Source organism: Moschus berezovskii, chromosome 22, assembly GCF_049115385.1.
Source record: "Moschus berezovskii isolate FMDL1 chromosome 22, NW_MosBer_1.0, whole genome shotgun sequence".
NCBI classification, from domain to species: domain Eukaryota; kingdom Metazoa; phylum Chordata; class Mammalia; order Artiodactyla; family Moschidae; genus Moschus; species Moschus berezovskii.
The window spans coordinates 63,343,319-63,364,338 of NC_142481.1; positions in this window are offsets into that span (position 1 = coordinate 63,343,319).

Consider the following 21,020-nt stretch of genomic DNA (forward strand, 5'->3'; position numbering starts at 1 on the left):
GCAGTTCAGCCAGCTCCTCCCTGCCCAGCCCCCGCTTGCTAATGGCGTATGCAGGCGTCTGCGCTGCTTCTCCATTGGGAGTTACGATTTGGCAGGTAATCTGTGGATTTTAATTATTTCTTTCTTTTTCCCTCCCGGTTATGTGGCCCTCTGAGGTTCCAAGGCTCGCCACAGACTAGCCAGTGAGAGTGTTTCCTGGTGTTTGGAAACTTCTCTCCTTTTAAAGCCTCCCTTCCAGGGATGGAGCTCCATCCTTACCTCTTTTGCCTCTCTTTTTATCTTTTATGTTTTTTCCTACCTCCTTTCGAAGACAATGGGCTGCTTTTCTGGGTGCCTGATGTCCTCTGCCAGCATTCAGAAGTTGTTTTGTGGACTTTACTCTGCGTTCAAATGTTCTTTTGATGAATTTGTTGGGGAGAGAGTGGTCTCGCTGTCCTATTTCTCTGCCATATTGTTCCTTCCTCCAGGGCCAAGCTTTCATATGTGCTGCTGCCTGTCCTCTTCACTGTTTCTTCTGGAATTTGGAGTGAGAAATCCCTCCTATAAGGGCCATTCCTGTACCTGCTGGGACACTTAGCATCCCTGAAGCCTGTCTACTCTAATGTGAGTAATGTCTCCGTCCTGCCCCAAGAGTCGCTGGAACAGTCACAAACATTTCACAGACATCTGTTTTCCTTTGTCCCCCAAGACAAGAGCAGGACCAGTCATGGGCTCAGCCAATGGTCACACGCCCCACCCCCTCCAGGGCAGCTCCTGAAAGGCAAGGGTTGGCATCACTAGCAGTGCCACAGAAGGCCAGGGGGCCCATTGTTCCAGGAGAGATGCCAGCCCCTGGCCCCTACATCAGGCTCGCCTGGAACCTCCCTTCCCCTGCACCGCTCACCCACAGTGGGACAGCGGACAGTTTTGGGTCCTGGCAGGTGACAGGGTGGGTCGGGCCAGCACCCCATCTCAAGGCCATAGCAGGTAACAGTCCTAACCCTGGGTCTCAGAGCCCAGCCACCACTTCTCCTGTGGTCCCTGGGAGGGCGTCCCCACCCTGAACTTCTTTCTTGCAGTTAGTGTGACTGCTTGGACACCTTCCAGTCCTTTACCTGGGCTTCTTTAACTTCCTCAGTTTGGACAGAAATGCACGGATGCTCTTCTGTGTGATGCCTTGGCCATCAGTCACGAGGTGATTGAGGTCTTCATCTCGCTGAGCTTCGGGGGCCCAGGAGAGCAGAGCCTCAGAGGAGACAGAGCATCAGAGGCTGGCCGCTCACTCGATTCCTCTGCTCCCCTGGAGCTTCCTCCCATATACACTGCCCTCCACAGGGCAGGCCCATCACAGCTCCCTCCATCCTCCATTCCTGGCTTTACTTACCTGATGAACTCTCAGCCCTGTACCACACTCACGTCAGCACCCGCATTCCTGCTCCCAGTCTCCCAGCAATGTCCTGGAGCCCAGGACATCGAGCTGCTCCAAGGATACCCTCCTAGGTCCTCCGTCCCCTACCAGCTGTCTTTCTCCCTCTTTCTGTGAGTTTGTGGGACTCTGACTCCCCTCCCATGGACTCTGTCTTTTTACAGTAGAGGTGAGGTGGGGATGGTATCACAGGGTGTGTGGAGGGCCCAGGCTGAGACCAACACTGCAGGGTTTCAAGGCAGTAAGGAATCATCCTAAGGCCTTGACATGGGCCCATTTTCCAGAGAGCATGGGCAAGTTAGGGCAGAGTGATCCTGGAGCAGACACAAGGGAGAGACAGAACTGGAATCATCACATGTAAAATAATCTCATGTAAAAGGCATTAGAACTCTATATCCAAAGCCCTCTTGGAGTCAGTCCTACTTCAAGCCTAGGGCTTTCAGTAATGCAAACCACTCTTCTCTTTCCTTTGTAAGCCTGCTTAGAGTGACATTCACTGGGGGATCACAGAAATCTTTGAATAATAAAAGGAGTTTCTAAATGCTGGTCTTTAACTGACTTATTTTCTGTAGCATACAGGGTGAAGGTAGTAAAAAATGTTGCACTGCTGGGTTGGGAGATACTAACTGGAAGGAAATGTGACCCAGAACGAACTCGCTGCTCATGGCCTTCCCTCCCCTTTCAGTGTCTATGCAGAAGTCTCTGTAAATGGGAAGAGGTGATTGTTCTCCTCCCAGGTGGCACAGGAGGTTTTTCCATAGTTTCTTTAAGAAGCTGTGACATGGACAGCTTTTCTGTAAAGGGGAAAGCACAGTATCAGAGAGCTTTGCTAATGTTGGTTACATACCCAGGTCTGAAGGCAGGTCACAGAAACTGACACCCCCGCCCTACCACTGCCTGGACCTTTGACCGTCCCAGAGTCCTATGACTGTGTAAAATGGAGATGGTGGCAGAACCTAACCTGCAGTGTTGTTTCCAGGATCAAATGAGTTGGCACACAGGAGACATTTAGCCTATTCCTGGCATGTCTTTCCCTGGATGTCACCTTATGGGGACTTGACCCAGAGACCCTGACACCCACGGCCTCTGTCCACAAACTTGGCGCCAGATTCTGCGTTAGACACAGACTCCACCAAGTCTCATGGGGCTCTGGTCATAAACTAAGTGGTGTGTGCCATGCAGCGAGGCAGACAAACTGCACCAGCTGGGGTGATTGTGAGTGACGCCCTTCAGGATAAGCCACTGGACTTGTCTTAGTCAGAAGGACAGGGCCCCCAGGGTGTGAGGGAGAAAAAGAGTTGCGTGGAGAAGGGCGTGGGTGTGGTGTTGGGGGAAGTGATGGGCACTGTGCTAGGTCAGTGGGTGTCTGTGTGTCCAGAGGATGACCCTGGATGTTGGTTGCAGATGACATTCAAGGATTCTGTTGGTTTGTTTTAATTTTAAAACATCTTTTTTGCTGATATAAAAGTTACAGTGAAACACTTCGGGAAATTAAAAATGAAAGCGACAGTGAAAAGCAAATAGTGAATGGTCCTACAACTGACCAGAATTTTAGAGTTCTTATTTCTAGAGTTATGCATCTATGCCATCAGTGACTAGGGAGGGGTGCAGGTCCTTCACCGTGAAGGGTGCCATTCCTCTTGTCAGGGAGCAAAATGAACTTGAAACTGAGATTCTTCAAGCTCCTCTCTGAGTCAGGACCAGCTTACCCCCTACACATAACCTGAATAACCCCTCTCTTCATCTGCCTTCCTCCTGGGTTTCCTTCCTCCTTCTTCAAGTCTCACATCAAACCTTGGCCTCCTTGTATCTCCACCTTCATCTGAGTGAGACATCTGTGAGACTGACACAGCTTTCTCTTGCTAATTCCTTTTTTTTTTTCCTCCCAAAGACTCCTCCTATTAAGGGTGGGATGGAGCAGGACATTGGGGGTGAAGGGGACCAGGTACCCATTTTCTCCCACTGGCCGGACAAGAATACATGGGAGGGGGAAGCAGAGAACTCTGGGCCTCTCCCCTACCCCTTCCTCTTCCTCTCAGAATGCTGAGATGTCACTGGGGACCTCCACAGTTGGCAGGATGGAACAGGGGCCACTGAAACTTGATTGGGTGCCGTTTGGGACCACTTCACCTAAGTGAATCCTGGTAGGATTCCAGTGTATCCTGGAGGCCCCTCTGCTCTGCATCACTTCACCTGCTCACTCTGCAGGTTCCCGGTGAGGGTGGAGTCGCTGAATTCTGATCATCACCTAGGCGAGTGACCTCTCTTGCATCTGACAGGTTCTTGCTGCAGCAGCCTTCCCATTACTCTCTGGCAGGCAGAATTTTGCAGTGTTTCTACCCTGGGGCTTTTCCATTTCCAGAGTGTCCAACACTAATACATGCTTTCCCCATTTATATATACCAGTAGGAAAGTGAAAGTTAGTAAGATATGTAGGCTCAAATCTCTGTGTTATGAAGAATCTTCACAATTTTCTGTAAAAAGAAAAATCAATATTTTATTAATGATACCTTTAAAGATAAAGTAAATGAACAAAGCCTACCTTTACCATATTATAGCAGTCATACTCTGTAGACCCCATCACTCGCCTAAAGCTCTGAGGACCTCTGGGAGAGTTTGACAGCCACTTTACTGTCTTGCCAGTCCTGCCAAGAGAGGCTGTGGGTTGATCCTCTTGACTGGGTGTGTTAATGGCTACCCCTCAAGTCTCTTTCTTGATGGGCTGCTTAGGAAGCTATCCAATCCACCTCTCTGTGCACGTGGTCAGCCCAGACCCTCTTTGCCTACTGTACTCGTCTTGCAGAGAGAAGTCCTTTCTAAAGACTGAGGAACTCCAGTTTAGCTCAGATGGTTATCTGCTTTCTCCTGGGCAAGTGACAAAGGTTAAGGTTTGGAAAATAATTGAGTTATTTGGACTATAATAAAATCTAGATGTTGTCAGTTCTCTTAGAGGTATTTATTTATTACAGGAAATCTTCAGATTTCAAGCAACAATATAACAATCTGTGTGTACTGACACCACATTTGTAAGCATCGTTATAGCTCACTTAGCACGTGCTCTGTGCTGTGCTTAGTTGCTCAGTCATGTTCAACTCTTGGCGACACCATGGACTGTAACCCGCCAGGCTCCTCTGTCCATGGGGATTCTTCAGGCAAGAATACTGGAGTGGGTTGTCATGCCCTCCTCCAGGGGATCTTCCTAATCCAGGGATAAAACCCAGTTCTCCAGCATTGCAGGTGGATTCTTTACTATCTGAGCCACCAGAGAAGCCCAAGAATACTGGAATGGGTAGCCTATCCCTTCTCCAGGGGATCTTCCTGACCCAGGAGTTGAACCAGGGTCTCCTGCATTGCAGGCAGATTCTTTACCAACTGAGCTACCAGGGAAGCCCTCACTTATCATGCACAAAGCTATGATGTCATTTGTTCCTTATAGTTTACAGGAGGCAGCTAAAAGCAAGGATTACCAAAGCTTACATTATAGACAGAAGTGAAGAGAGATGAAGAAACTCGCTCAAGACTACTCAGTAAAACACTGACAAAAGTACAACTCAAATCTATACTCATGGCTCCTACACCGATTCTATACCAACCTCAGAAAGTTTAGTTAGTGGGAATTAATACTTTGGCCACCTGATGCAAAGAGCCAACTCATTAGAAAAGATCCTGATGCTGGGAAAGATTGAAGGCAGGAGGAGAAGGGGACGACAGAGGATGAGATGGTTGGATGGCATCACCGACTCAATGGAGATGGGTTTGAGCAAGCTCTAGGAGGACACTACCTTCTCTGGTGAAGGACAGGGAATCCTGGATTGCTGAAATCCATGGGGTCACAAAGAGTCAGACAGGACTGAGTGACTGAACTACAATAACTAGGAATTAGAATTTAGGAATTAGATATTATCTCGAGTACATATTTGACATTAATGAACAATCACCCAGGCTAAATCTAAAGGATAAATCTCAATTTTTCAAATCTTATTGACTTAAAACAAACAGTGAAACAACAGCAAAAACATCAATACCCTTATATGCATTTTAGAAAACTTGTAGTAATCAGTGTGGTACCTGAAAGAGCCCACTCAGATTATACCTCAGAATATGGGCTCATCTTACTTTGTTCTTCTCAGGGAAATAGCATTACCATCATAATTTTATTTTCAATAGGGTTCAATGGTTCAAAATTCAAAAAATTAAAAGGTAACAAACATTGAAAAATTTCTTTCTCATTCCATTCTCCAGTCACCTAGCACCAATAAAGTCACCTGTACCAAGTGTCCTTGCAGAGAAATAAGTAAGTAAGTGTTAGTCGCTCAGCTGTGCCTGACTCTTTGGGACCCCATGGACTGCAGCCCACCAGGCTCCTCTGTCCATGAGATTTTCCAGGCAAGGATACTGGAGTGGATTGCCATTTCCTTCTCCAGGGGATCTTCCCAATCCAGGGATTGAACCTGGGTCTCCTGCACTGCAGGCAGATTCTTTACTGACTGAGCTACAAGGGAAGCAGAGAAAGTAGATACATGCAAATAGGTATCTATAACCCTATTTTGTGTGAAAAGTGTTAGCTCACTGCTATACACAATGCTTGTCTTCACTCGCTGCATCTTGGAGATTTTTACCTAGAAGTATATATGAGTTACTGTATTCCTACTACAGTTATAGCACTCTCTGTTGATGGGAATCTATACGATTTCCAATCTGTTGCTGTCATAAGCACTGTTTCAGTGAATAACTCTCTGCATTTGTCACTGTGCCATGGTTCATAGAAGTGGAATTCCTGGTATATGAATTTATAATAAAAAACCCCAATTATTTATTTACTTTTGGCTGCACAGGGTCTTTGTTGCTGCACGTGGGCTTTCTCTAGTTGTGGCAAGTAGGGGCTACTCTTCACTGTGGTGTGTGGAGCATGGGTTCAGTAGTTGTGGCTCATAAGCCCAGCCCTTGAGTTTTGGTTCAGGCACCTAGTTGCCTCATGGCATGTGAAATCTTCCCGGACCAGAAATCAAACCCATGCTCCCTGCACTGGCAGGCGGATTCTTAATTACTGGACCACCAGAGAACTCCGCATTTATAGTTTTGATAGATATCAACAAACTCCCCTCCACAGAGGTTGTACCAGGGCAGCCATTAGACTCCACCACCATTGTATCAACTCATTACAAATCATGCTGGGTGCTACCTGCTTTATCTTTATAAAACCTGACTGCTGTGATGGTCACATCAGCCCAGCTCTTAAGAGGCCATGAAACAAGACAGTGAATGATTCTTACCGATGTCTCCTGGGACCTTCGTGTTTCTAAATACAAAGGGCACTTTCAGTTCTGATCCTACTCACCCACCTCAGCACTTAGCACAGCTGAGCCTCCTCCTTCCTGCTTGATTTTCCTGTTTCTCTGCATGATATTTTCTGTTTCCTTTGCAGCCTATTTGCCTCTTTCAAGCTGTTAAATCAGTAGTTTTCAACCGTGGCCATACATTAGGACCACTTGGGAAGCTTTTAAAAATTCAGATGCTCAGGTCACACCCTAGACCAACTCAATCATAAATTTATAAGTTCTGTAGGTGGAACCCAAGCATCAGAATTTCTAAAGCTCTTCACACTGACTACGAGCAACCAAAGTGGAGAAACACTTCATTAACATGGATTTTATTTTATTTTCTATTCTTTTTTTATTATTGGGTTGCCCAAAACATAAGTTTGGGTTTTTCTGTAACATTGCTTGGGATAAACTAAAAACAAACAAACAAACAAACAAAAAAACCAAAAAAACATTTTGGCCAACAAAGTATATAGTCTCTTAAAATTTGCATGCAAGTTCATAACTTCAATTACCCTCCTTACACTTTCATATCTTCATCTGAGTTCCTTCCTGTATGCTCCACATCTGGGTATGGAGCCAATTTAAATTTTCTTTCACAAAGACCCCAAATTTAATGATCCAAAACCAAACTCATGACCTTTATTCCTCAAACCTGGTACCTTCCCACAATTTCCATTTTGATGAATGGCAGCTCCTAGGAGAAGTTTTCTACACACTTGCAGACTGGACCAAGCCAGATCTCCCTCTGAGAAGCCCCAAGTAAACTGTGTATCTTTCCTTTATGGTAGTTGCACATTTATAATATTGCCTTTTTTATATGATCCTTCGATTAATACTTCTCTCTGTCTTTGGACCAGAAGCTCTGTGAAATCAGGGATGGTGGCTTTTTTACTTTGTCATTTTATTCCCAGGGCATTATTCAATGCCTGGAACCAAGCAGTAATATATGCTGCAAAGTAAAGGAACTGCACGAATGATTGCTTCTCATTTTATAATTGGGGAGATGGAGGCCTGGGGAGTCAAGGAATTTGCCTTCAAAAGGAAGATTTCAGGAGCAGTGTCATCCATCTGACCCTGTAGGAGACATTTTCCTTCCTGTCATCTCTAGTATGAGTCATTTTGCAGCTCCTTCAGAATGAGAGAGTTATCAATGAAAATCATTCCTGTTCAATAACTTCCAACAGCATGACATAAATATTAAAAAAAATATGAAGAAATGCTTACAGGAGCTGCATCTCATAAAGGAGATTTACAAGGCTATTAAAAACTGTTATACTTCTTCCACAACAAAGCAGCTTTCACAAACTGTGCTGCACAGCTTCCCATATCCAGGCTCTGCAGAATGTTTATTTTCATGTTTTCAAAATACTGTATTTCTTATACCATTAAATTTTATCTCAGCAGTGTTGTTTTAAAACAACAGTTCTCCAAACTCTTCTGATCTTGTAATTCAGCTCCAAAATATGTTGCTTTGGAAACTCTCTGAAGATCACATGGGTCCAAAGCATGGCTGCACGGACTGCACTGAATAATGCACAAGGCTTCTGAGGATTGCAGGCTTCCCTGGTGGCTCAGCTGGTAAAGAATCTGCCTGCAGTGTGGGAGACCTGGTTTCAATCCCTGGGTTGGGAAGATCTCCTGGAGAAGGGAAAAGCCACCCACTCCAGTATTCTGGCCTGGATAATTCCGTGGATTGTATAGTCCATGGGGCCTCAAAGTGTCGGACACAACTGAGTGGCTTTCACATTTCTGACAAGGGCAGGGTTTAAGTGTGCATGTGTGTGTATGCGTGCATACACATGCACACACCCCAAGCTTCCTAGTCTATCATTGGCTGGGACTTCCTGGAAGAGGTGGAATGTGGGCATGAGCGTTAAGAAGGAGCAGGTGGGGAGCCCACATCTCAGTGGGCTCCTGAGCCTGATTTGGCTGTGGAGGCACAAACCTGCCTGTCTTTATTTCCCCTGTGACACCTGCATTATTATCGTGTACAGAATACGAACTTGAGTCTCTCTGGAGTGTTAACCCTGACTACTGTCCACATTCTCTGGCTACCTCAGCATTGTCAAGGGTTGGTAGGGATTCCTTATTCTTGAGAGGTTGACAAGTTGCTGAAGCTCTCAGGGAAGAAGAGAGTATCCTTGGTTAGTGATGGGATGCTGTTTCTGGTCCAGACTCCACTTGAGACCCAAAGCTGCTTGAACCATGTCAGATGGGGATATCTCTGGTGTGATGATTTGTGCCCAAAAAAGAGGTTTGGAAATCTTGCTATGTTCCTAGGATTTAACAAAACTGTGGCCAGCTCTCATGAGAGTCCCTGCCATTGCCCTTTTGGAATTCCTTCTCTAGCCCTTTTAGTCCATGGAGAAATCAAGCACAAATGCCACTCCCCTAGCTTTTGGAAGTGACTCCTCTCCATTTGGGCAGCTGCTTCTCAACTCTCTGAGCAGGTCATATGCTCTTCCCTTGGGGTCCTGGGTACTTTAAGTCCAGTCCTTTTTGGTACAACCTCACTGTCTAGCTGGTGAGGTCCACTGTATCAGGCGGTCACAGGGGCCAGGTTAGTGAGATAAATAAGGGAAGCTGGCCCACAGGTGACTAGATGAATTGCTCGTCACCATAGGAGAATGTGGACTCAATGTGGCCAACTTTTTTGATCTTCTGAACGAAGCCAGAAATTTCGGTTTTTATGTAAACTCTTCTGATTATGTGTGTGTGTTGCCTACATTTAAAAATACTGCAGTCTGAGTAAAGCATATAAAGCTGGTGACCAACCTTGCACTTAGACTCTTAGTATCCATGACCTCACTTCCCCTACACCCCGGTCCTTTCAATGTTCCCAGAGCCCATTTTCTAAGAGACCCAGGCAGCCCCAAAGTTCAGTAAGACTCAGGAAAAGGCTGAGCACACCTCAGTGAGCCCCTGGGTGATCCTGCGGGACTTGTGGGTTCCATGGTTCTGGGCAGACTCTGCAGCGGCCCTTGCTTGTCTCCTTATGTGATTCTGTGTCACTTTCCTCCAAAGATTAATTCCATATTTAGGAGCCCCTTTTTTGGTGGCAGAAAGCTGAAAAAGAAGGAATCTTGTGGGAATTCTTGTCCTTTGTACATCAGGAGAGCTATTAAACAGCAGCTTGAAATCTCTTCTGGGCTCCGTTCCTGCTACCTTAATGAGGTGAGTGATCCCTGGTTGGGAGCCCATCACAGGAGCTCCTGAAAGCCTTACTTAGCCAAACCTGTGCCTGGCAACCCCTCTGCCTGCTGGGCCGCAAGTACAGGTGACCATTAACATATGGTCCTGTTAATTAATATAAATCCTGAGTGGGACAAGAACTTCCATCATAATCACCCAGCTTCATCAGGGCTCAACCGCTTATGGTAAATCAAGATGAGGAAAGTGGTTTATTCAAGGTAGTCCTAGTTAAGCCAGATAAATTGTCTACATATCCCACTGACCTCATTTACAGAGGAAGAGGATGTGATTGACATTCTGAGGATGGATTCATCAGAGATGCCTGCACACAGAGAGGTGCTGTGAACCCCACTTGGAGGCACAATACTGCTGTTTTAAGGAGCACTTTGGCTTTCATCTTTGTGGATCAGGTCTGCATTGGGACCACTTAGCAAACCTTGCAGATCACTGAAGCCTGGGTAGGGGGTTTACCTCCAATATCAATGCCCTGAATGGCTAAAAATAGGAAGGGGGGCTTTTGGCCACATGGAGATAGAATAGTCTGGAAAATGACTCCCTACAAGGGTCCAGTGCTCCTTTGGTTCCCAGCCTTCCCTAGAGAAGGAAGATCTTATTTTATGCTGAGAGCTCTGGGCCAGCTCTTCTATCTCTAGCCTGGACTTGAAGGGAAGGGAAGGGCAGAGTCCACTGTGGGCAAGGCACACTTGGCCCCAGGCAAAACCCATCCTGTCTGTCTTCAAGGTGCTCTCCACATCTCTGGCACAATCTCCACCACAATCCCCCCTCGTGGGGGGATGGGTGTATGTACGTGTGCACATACATCTTTACTGTTTTCATTTGTGCTGAAGCTGGGACTTTTGATGCTCTGCTGCTGCTGCTGCTAAGTCGCTTCAGTCATGTCTGACCCATAGAAGGCAGCCCACCAGGCTCCCCCGTCCCTGGGATTCTCCAGGCAAGAACACTGGAGTGGGTTGCCATTTCTTTCTCCAATGCATGAAAGTGAAAAATGAAAGTGAATTCGCTCAGTCGTGTCCGACTCTTAGAGACTCCATGGACTGCAGCCTACCAGGCTCCTCCATCCATGGGATTTTCCAGGCAAGAGTACTGGAGTGGGGTGCCATTGCCTTCCCCTTGGCCCAAACTCATCCCCAGATTCTCACACAAGTAGTTTCTTCTCATGAATCAGTTTGCATTCAAGTGCCCCCTCCCCAGTGAAGCCTTCCTAACCCCCAGCTCTCAGGCACACCTCCTGTTTTGTTATTCCTATACACCCTCTTCTAACCCCAAATTCCAATTTACTTTTTGCTTGTCTGTCATTTCCATGGCAGCAGGGACCTCATGTACTGGATGATGTGTTAAAAACCCTAGTGTCTGGCTCAGTGCCCAAACGTAGGGGACACTCCACCAGTAACTGCCTAACGGAGACGAGCACAGGTGCCAGGAGGGCTCTGTGGGCTCAGGGGGAGTCCCTGAGCCAGGGTAGAAGGTGGAAATTTGGCTCCCACACTTGCTTAAGATGCTTGCTAGCCCCCATCAGGGCCTCCTTTTTCTACTTCAGGATCAGCTCAGATGCTACCTCTGCCATGCTATGTTCCCCAAATTCTCTGCCTCTCTCCTGGGACAGCCTGACAGTGTCTGCTCTGATAGCCTCTTGCTCTACCGAACGGTGTTATGTCTTGCACTTCACTGTGCACTTGGGTATTAAGCTCAGCTTGACTGCCTCTCTCTCACCCCTCAGACTCAGCCTAGACTCCCCAGTCCAGTTTTAGGTACTCTGGATGGGTTTGGGGAGTTGAGTGCTGGAGGCAGCTGTACAAGGGCTTGGGAAAGCCCCTTTTCCATTTGTGGGGGCTTCCCTGAGTACTGACTGACTGCCTCAATTAAATATTGCTCCTGTGTGTCTTCAGGAAGAGACTGTGCATGTATGCTCAGTCTTGTCCAACTCTTTGCGACCCCCTGGACTATAGCCCATGAGGGTCCTCTGTCCATAGGGTTCTCTAGGCAAGAATACTGGAGTGGGTTGCTATTTCCCCTGGGGAGCAGGATACAAAGGGTATAGGGACATTTTTGAATCTGGCAAATCTCTGAGTTTTCCCATTTCATCCTCTGGGATTTCAAATGTAGCCCAGGATAGTAAACAAACCTAATCTTTGTTCCAGGAGATATTCTGTCTTCCAAGGCTATTCACTGTAGTCATGCTTTGTAAGATTATTCAGAACCAAGTCAATGGTTCTTGACTCCACTTATAAGATGTGAGGAAAAATGGGAGACCCAATGAGGGTAAGAATCTCTTATGTAGACTCACTGAGGGTGTTTGCAGATTGTCTTTGCAATATAAGATGTGACATTTATTGTGGATACCTGCTGCTGCTGCTGCTAAGTCGCATCAGTTGTGTCCGACTCTGTGCGACCCCATAGACAGCAGCCCACTAGGCTCCTCTGTCCCTGGGATTCTCCAGGCAAGAACACTAGAGTGGGTTGCCATTTTCTTCTCCAATGTATGAAAGTGAAAAGTGAAAATGAAGTCACTAAGTTGTGCCCAACTCTTAGCGACCCCATGGACTGCAGCCTACCAGACTCCTCCATCCATGGGATTTCTCCAGGCAAGAGTACTGGGGTGGGGTGCCATTGCCTTCTCAGATTGTGGATACCTAGGAACAATCAAAGAGAAACAAACCCAAATAAGGCAGAGAGCAATCCAGACTAGAAGGTCATCCTGTCCTTTCTCTAGCCAAGCAATAGAAAATGGCAGGGGAGATTAACCATGCTTGGTAACATGCCCATACCATACAGGGGGAAGCTCAGGTCTGGAACAGAGGGTGGAGGAGCTGGGAAAGGATACAGGTGGAGCATTCACATCACTCACATAGACAGAAGCTGAGCAAAGATGGCCTTGCAGGAGGAGGGGTGACAGGAGAGTGGGGACCAGTAGCAATTTTTTAACTTAATTCTGTTCATTTTGAATTTTGTCACTGAGAGCTGAGTCAGTTGATTGGGTCTGCCCAGGATTCGGAGAACTAAGGATCATTTGGGGAGGGAAGAGATTGCCTCTCTTGGTACTCCACTGAGAGCCAGCCACGGATGACTTCTGCGTGGGCAGAGGGGTGGAAAACACCTGGAGGGGGGTTGGTGATTCTCTCAGCATTTACTCCTCTTCTCTCTCGAAGGAGAGAAGGATGTACCCCAAAAGAGAAAGGTGGTTATGATCAGAACTTTGTCTTCCCTGGGAAGCATGAAAGCCAGAACTGCGCCTGTTGGAAGGAAGAGGAACAGCTGGAGATGCCTGCCTCAACCTTCACACTTGATTGCCCCTGTGGCCCATTTTCCTCAGAAAGTATTTACTATTTGCCCCAGGCTGACCCATTCTGATTTCTGCTCTAGGGGCTGGGCATGTTCTTCTATGTGAGACATTGGAGAACACTTACCAAGATATTTGGCCCCGGTTTAGAAGGATGAGAGAGAAACAGCAGTGCAACCAAATGGCATCAAAAGGGGGCTTTCATCAGAGTCAACCTGGAGTTGGAGATGAGCTCCCCTTCTGTGGTCAGCAGAGTGCATTCTTGTTCTGCCATAAGCAGTGTAGCATGCCCAACAGAGCTGCTCATGTGTGTCCCACTGCTTCCTGGGAATCTTTAAGAATAAATGCCAGGACATTTCAAATAGTGCCAAGTGGGTTCTGAAGTAGAAACAGGAAGGCTGCTTCTGGGCGTGGTAGCTTTACCACTTCTCTCTACCAAGGACAATGAAAGTGAGTCACTCAGCTGTGTCCCACTCTTTGCGACCCCATGGACTATACAGTTCATGGGATTCTCCAGGCCAGAATACTGGAGTGGGTAGCCTTTCCCTGCTCCAGGAGATCTTCCCAACCCAGGGATCAAACCCAGGTCTCCCACACTGCAGGCAGATTCTTTACAAGCTGAGCCACCAGGGAAGCCCAAGAATACTGGACTGGGTAGCCTATCCCTTCTCCAGTGTATCATCCCGATCCAGGAATTGAACCAGGTTCTCCTGAATTCAGGCAGATTCTTTACCAGCTGAGCTACCAGGGAAGCCCATGGGTACTGAGTGGGTGGCAAATAAATGATTCCCCTTAATCACCTTGCCTGTGGGCCAAATGTTGCTAAGGAGAAATAAGTTCCTCATGATTGGTGCTTTGCATCTGTGTCTTGCTCTCAGTTGCACTGTAGCATGAGCAGAGAGGAGAATGGTAGGTGGGCTGATTCAGTTCCTGGGCATCAAGACCCATCTGTGATCCTGTTGGTAAGGATAACTGCCAAGGCACCCTCTGTGGAGAAGTTCACAGGGATTCCCTTGAGAGCTAAAATTTACAGAGACATTAAACAGCACAAACATGAGGGGCAGTTTCCCCAGACAAAGGGGAATATTGCACACAGAGACCGTTTGGAAATTAGGAAGCAATACTTCCCATATTTGGATGGTTAATCCTCTTCTCTGTTTTCTCATCAGAAGCGCTATCCTCATCAAGGGAGTCTCTCCTTTCTCATCAAGGTAGGAGAAGGGTAATCAGAAAGATATTTAATTTTATGGTGCAGAGAAACAAATACTATTTATTTATAGGTATAATTAGGACAGGAGACAAAACACATTTTAAGTATGTTTGAGTATTTTATTACTGCAGATATTGTCTTTCAAAACATCTTAAAAGTAAGCCATGAAGTAGCATTCTTGATCCTCCAATTACCACCAGGATGGGTTTCCTAGGGACGGCAAGGGGAGCTGCTACAGTTGGATCATATTGACTTTATTGATTAGACTGTAATAAGAATTTTACCATTTTCAGAATTTTACTATTTCAGATCCCACCAACACACGAGCCAAGATTCCAACAAGTGTGAAATTCTTCATCAACATATTCATGAGGAAGCAGAATCACACCTCAAATATTTAAAATAAAGCTCCTTAATCCATTTTAAAGGAGATCAGTCCTGGGTATTCTTTGGAAGGACTGATGCTGAAGCTGAAACTCCAATACTCTGGCCACCTCATGTGAAGAGTTGACTCACTGGAAAAGACTCTGATGCTGGAAGGGATTGGAGGCAGGAGAAGAAGGGGACGACAGAGAATGAGATGGCTGGATGGCATCACCTACTCGCTGGACATGAGTTTGAGTGAACTCTGGGAGTTGGTGATGGACAGAGAGGCCTGGCTTGCTGTGATTCATGGGGTCGCAAAGAGTCGGACACGACTGAGTGACTGAACTGAACTGAATAACAGCATGAAAGCCAAACATATGTTAAATTACTATGTGCTATCATCTGGGCCCAATGTGGATGCTCCTGAATGATTGTGACATCCCTGCCACAGAGAACTGGGTGACCTGATCTGCTTAATCAAGCTGAGCACATTCTGGGTCTAAGGTGATGGAGAACCACAGAGCAGTGGGCAAGAGTCAGTGCCTTTTAAGGAATGGAAGCTGATGATCATGGCCCCGGGATCCCTGCCTGCATCATCTGGTCACAGGAAGAGTGAAAGACAATGAAGTTCTATGAAGGTCAAGTATGGTTTGTATCAGATATTTGTTGATTTCTGTATGGTATCCACACCCTTTCTCCTGGCTGAAAATACTACTTTTGTCCTTTGGGACATTACCTCTGTTTCACTGTGTTAAGTCTCACTGGAATTATCAGTCAGAGCATCTTGCCACCTCACCCTATGTGACCAAAGTTCACCTGACTGGTTTCTCTTTGATTCTCTAGTGGAGTGAGTCAAGGTTGGATGAGTAGTTAGACTTGCAAGCTGACAATTAGCTCTGACTGCCTGGGTCTCTGGAGTGGTGGCCACCATTTCTGTCTCCTTTGTGACTGTTTGTCTGGATGGCCCTTTGATTTGGTGAGCTCTTCCCATGAAATTTCAGTTTTTAAGTTAGCCAGAGTTGCATTTGTTGCTGGCAATTAAAGAACCTTAACTGACATAAAAATAACAACCTCAACAACAACAGACACAGATGCTCTTTATTAAGCACTAAGGGAATGGCAACCCTCTCCAGTATTCTTCCCTGGAAAATCTCATAGACAGAGGAGTTAGCAGGCTATGGTCTCTGGGGTCACAAAGAGCATGACTGAACAACTGAGCATGCACACAAGAGTTTTATAGCTGACATCCCACCTAACGCTCATGATGACATTTTAAAGTAGATATTATTATCCTTATCTTTTATCAGGGGGTAGAATCATAAGCAACCCAAGCTAAATGACTCTTCAAAGTCTTGTAATGCCAATGAAACTCTCTTTGTCAGGTCTCTAACTTGTCCTCCATCGTCTTGTCTTGGTAAAAGCAACTTGAAAATCATCTCCACTAATGGTAAGAGATGGGCCTAGAAAATTAGGAGAGACCTGCCTACCTGACTCCAAACCCCCTTTGAGAGAAGTATTTGTCTTCCTTCTGAAATCAGTGGGTTCATGTGAATCAAGAATTCGCCAATGGAGAGAAATGAATTCTCAATACAGTGATTGGAGATCAGGATTCAGGGGGCCAAAGACCTGCTGTCAGAGAATGATCAGGAACAATAACCAGGATGGGATGAAACACAGAGGTGGGGTGCCTCTGAACTGAAAAACCATCTGTGAAACAGGTCTACCCAATGACAGCGCTGTTGTCCTTCAGAATGTCTTTCAGGGCCAGCTTCACACCACTCATGGGTGAACACACTTAGTTATCCAAGGACAAGTTCAGAGTTACAAACTCAAATATTGACAGAAGCCAAGTGAAGCTGGGCTTTAAAAAAAAAGCATACAGAGTGAAACAGGTCTGATGTAACACAAGAGGGACCATGAGGTCCCTGCCACAGTGAAAAGTGATTGTTCATCTCATGAGGATGCCCTGGACCCAGTGCTAGAGTTTCAAGACCTCAAACAGTTGAGGGTAGAACATATTTGGAAGCAAGGCACCCTTGAGGAGGGAACATTTCATTCACCAGGTTTTCTTAGAAATATGTGGGAGGGTGCCTTGAAAAATGTTTGTTAGAAGGAGAACTGTCCCATCTTTCTCCTACCCTCTAACTAGTTGTATTGATAGCCCAGTTACAAATTGGCATTTCATTTAAAAGTCAGGGTCTCCACTTATCTCCAAAATTTTGGCTTTCTCCTTTCTTTTCATGTATCACATTGTGTTAGCTCTGATTAGCTAACAAGTGGATGAGAGCCAGGCCCCACGAGGCTGGAACACTGGTGGTCACTGGGACCCAGAAGGAGGGTGAGAACATAAACACATCGGTGACTTCACTGCTTTGTTTTGGACCTGTCTTTCACACAGCATGTTCTTGGCTTGAGACGACCTATTAGAGGTGGTAATCAATTAAGGGACACCAGCAATTCTAGCTTCTCAGGTGAAACTGGGAATGTTCTCTCTCATGGGGCAAGAGAGACATGTTTCTTTCCTGCAAATGAAGCCCTGACAGATGAATCTGTCTATTACCTCAGAACTAGCCTGCACCCCCAAAGACAACACTCACTTTGTTAACTCCAGAGGCTTCAATGGTGTGTCATCATCCACTCCCAAAAGATCCAAATAGTTCCAATTACTCTGGCCAGGCTATATTAAGCAACAGATTCTGACCTACTAGTCGAGCAATGTGTTAAACTGCTTTAGGAATAATTTTATTTGAATAACATTTGAACTCAAATTTAAATTCTTGACTCTTTGAATAAGAAATAATTATTAGGCACAGTGGCTTACCTTCCTTGCCACTGACACTTTCCTCCATTTATACCCCAGTGCTGGTGATGTAAGACCGAGAATAGTGGAGGGGATTTTCTTGGTGACAGCACACTGAGTAGTCAGTATGTTCCTTCTTCTACCTAACTGCTCAGTTAATGGAAGCAAACACCATCCTTCCAGAGCCTGTTCTGAAACTTCCACCAAGTAGCGAAGACTCAAGTGAGAAGAACAAAGAGAAGAAGCATTTTTTTTTTTCCTTTTAGAAACTTTTATTGCACATAAAATGGCCCATTCCGCTTTGTAGAGGTCAGTTGTTACCACCTCTAAAGTTGTTTTCTGTAAACTCTCTCCATTCTCTGCCCTACTGAAAAAGTCTTGCTCTTGGAAAATATTGAGAGTAGCCTCTCCTTGCTGGCTAGGGAAGCTTGAGGATGGCTCCTGGGGTGAAGTCCGGAAGACACCATCTGAGCAGGCTGGGCCTGTGGCCCCCGCGTGGTCTTGGCTCACACCAGGTGTCACAGAGGGAGACTTCCTGCGGCCCTGCCTGCATTGGGACGCGACAGGAGCCGTGCATTCCCAGAGCTGGAAACTTCAGCGGCCCGTCAGCAGGCACTACAACAACCTGCACTCTAATGGTTATGAAACGGAGCATTCAGAAAAAGTGCTCTACTGAAGCCTGAAGTTGCAGCGCTGCTGAAGGGTCTGGGGGAGAATTTCTGAGCTTCTCTGCAGCTCCAGGCCTTCCTTATGTAGGCATGCACAGTGTGCTCCCGTGGGGCGGTGCCTCGTCTCTTAGGGCTGCCTGGTAAACTCGTCCTCCACCTGGGTGAGCAGGGACTCCAGGGATAGGCCTGGCAGTCAGTGGTGCAGCGGACGGTGGGTGGGAAGTGTTGGCAAAGGACACACCGGGGATGAATTCTGTTCCAAGCCCAACTTTATCCGAAGGTTCATAGATGGAATCTAGAACACCCTCTGCTCCCCTGTTAAGAAAGGAGGACAGAAATAGAGGCTCTGCCTCAACAAGAAGGAGGAAAGGGCAGAGCCACGAGCCCCCTGGATCCCAGTGGGGACAGACGACAGCTTTGGGGCAGCCTCAAGAAGACAGTTCTTTGTTTGTTTGCAGTGAGAATGAATGTATTCAAGTTGAGGCACGATGTGGTTCCCCAAGGACGTTCTGAGGCTGGTGTGGACCCCACGCATCCTGCCCTGTGGCCTCCCTTCACAACGCGCAGTCCTTCTCCTCCAGGAGGGCCGGAGGGCCTCGGGACCAGCCTGGCACGACCACACTCCTCTGTGGACGGGCATGGCCCCTGCAGATACTGACGGCTCTGGGAACCGGACACGGTTGGCCTCTGGTTGAACCACGGCTCCAGTTGGTTCCATGGTGCTTCTCATTCTGTGCCTACCCAGGAAGAGGCGTGAGCTGGGAGGACCTGGCCGGAGCTGCCATGAGGACTCTGCTACTGGAGTCCCGTCTGCAGGCTGTCACAACAGCTCCGGCTGCTGGGTCCCGGCCTCACCAAGCAGGGTCCCTCACGCTGGTGCCGCAGCCTAAACCGTCTGAAAAGAAGCCTCTTTTCTTCCTGCTCCACAATTTGGCTGTGTGAAGGAGTCGGGAGGGGGTAAAACCATGCTTCCCATAGCCAGACAGGTGTTATTCAGGACTAAAAGAGGCCAGAGCAGGCAGAGGTACATCACAGAGTACAAACTGTTTAAAAGAGACAGCAGATACTAAAGAACCCTATGTCAAACCCTCTGAATTTTTTCAAGAGAACTGATAATTTTTCTGTGGAATCTATAAGCTTAAAAAATGTTGGTAAAATGTCACCCAGTTTAGATTTAGCTGCTTGTCATTTAAAAGTGAAAAATTGAGATGAAAGCATCAAAAGAAAGGAAAGATGCTTTAATCAAGAAAGATGGCAATCTGGCAAGAAGGTGGATTCGTGTCCCAAGATCAACTGAGATTCTGCTCACCCATGACAGTTTTTAAAGGCAAAAAGAGGGAAAGAATCTCAGTGAATTTGCAAAGACAGAAGGGGGTCAACTATATGGTCATGCTTTCTGCCGCATTCTCCATTACACGTAGGCTGACTCTTCAGATGTTATCTTACCCACTGTATGATCTGCCTGAAGGATTGCAAATGGGACTGTTGAGGGTGGGGAGATAGTCATTCTTTAACTACTTAATTCTTCATTATTACTTGTTTTAATATAGGAAAAGAATCAGTAAAGGCATGGCTTACATTCAAGAGAGCATAAATCAGGAGATGGTTTAAATTGCCTAGTGATCTTATTCCTATAATTAGGTTATTTCAAGATTGAAGGTGAATAAAAATGGGCAAACAAGAAAGGGGCAGAAGAGCTGCTTTCAAAAACTCAAGGTTAAAAAACCATTTTTTATTATATGTTTCAGGTATCAGTTCAATTCAGTTCAGTTCAGTTCAGTCGCTCAGTCATGTCCAACTCTTTGCGACCCCATGAATCACAGCATGCCAGGCATCCCTGTCCATCACCGGAGTCCCGGAGTTCACTCAAACTCATGTCCATCGAGTCAGTGATGCCATCCAGCCATCTCATTCTCTGTTGTCCCCTTCTCCTCCCGCCCCCAATCCCTCCCAGCATCAGAGTCTTTTCCAGTGAGTCAACTCTTCGCATGAGGTGGCCAAAGTATTGGAGTTTCAGCTTCAGCATCAGTCCTTCCAATGAACACCCAGGACTGATCTCTTTTAGGATGGACTTGTTGGATCTCCTTGCAGTCCAAGGGACTCTCAAGAATCTTCTCCAGCACCACAGTTCAAAAGCATCAATTCTTTGGCGATCAGCTTTCTTCACAGTCCAACTCTCACATCCATACACGACCACGGGAAAAACCATTGCCTTGACTAGACGGACCTTTGTTGGCAAAGTAATGTCTCTGCTTTTTAATATGCTATCTAGGTTGGTCATAACTTTCCTTCCAAGGAGTAAGTGTCTTAATTTCCTGGCTGCAATCAGCATCCGAAGTGACTTTGGAGCCCAAAAAAATAAAGTCTGACACTGTTTGGTATACAGCATTATAATTATAATCTGTATACACTGCAATGTGATTACCACCACAAATCTATTTACCATGTGCCACCATACAGCTGACCCCCTTCTCCCATTTCATTTACCTTCCAACCCCTTTCCCCTATTGATAACCACGAATCTGTTTTTATATCTATGAGTTTGTTTCTTATTTTTTTATATTAATTTATTTAGTATAATTGGAGGCTAATTACTTTACAATATTTTATTGATTTTGCCGTACATTGACATGAATCTGCCCTGGGTGTACATGTGTTCCCCATCTTGAACTCCCCTCCCACCTCCCTCCCCATCCCATCCCTCTGGTTCATCCCAGTGCACCAGCCCCAAGCATCCTGTACTGGATTGAACCTGGA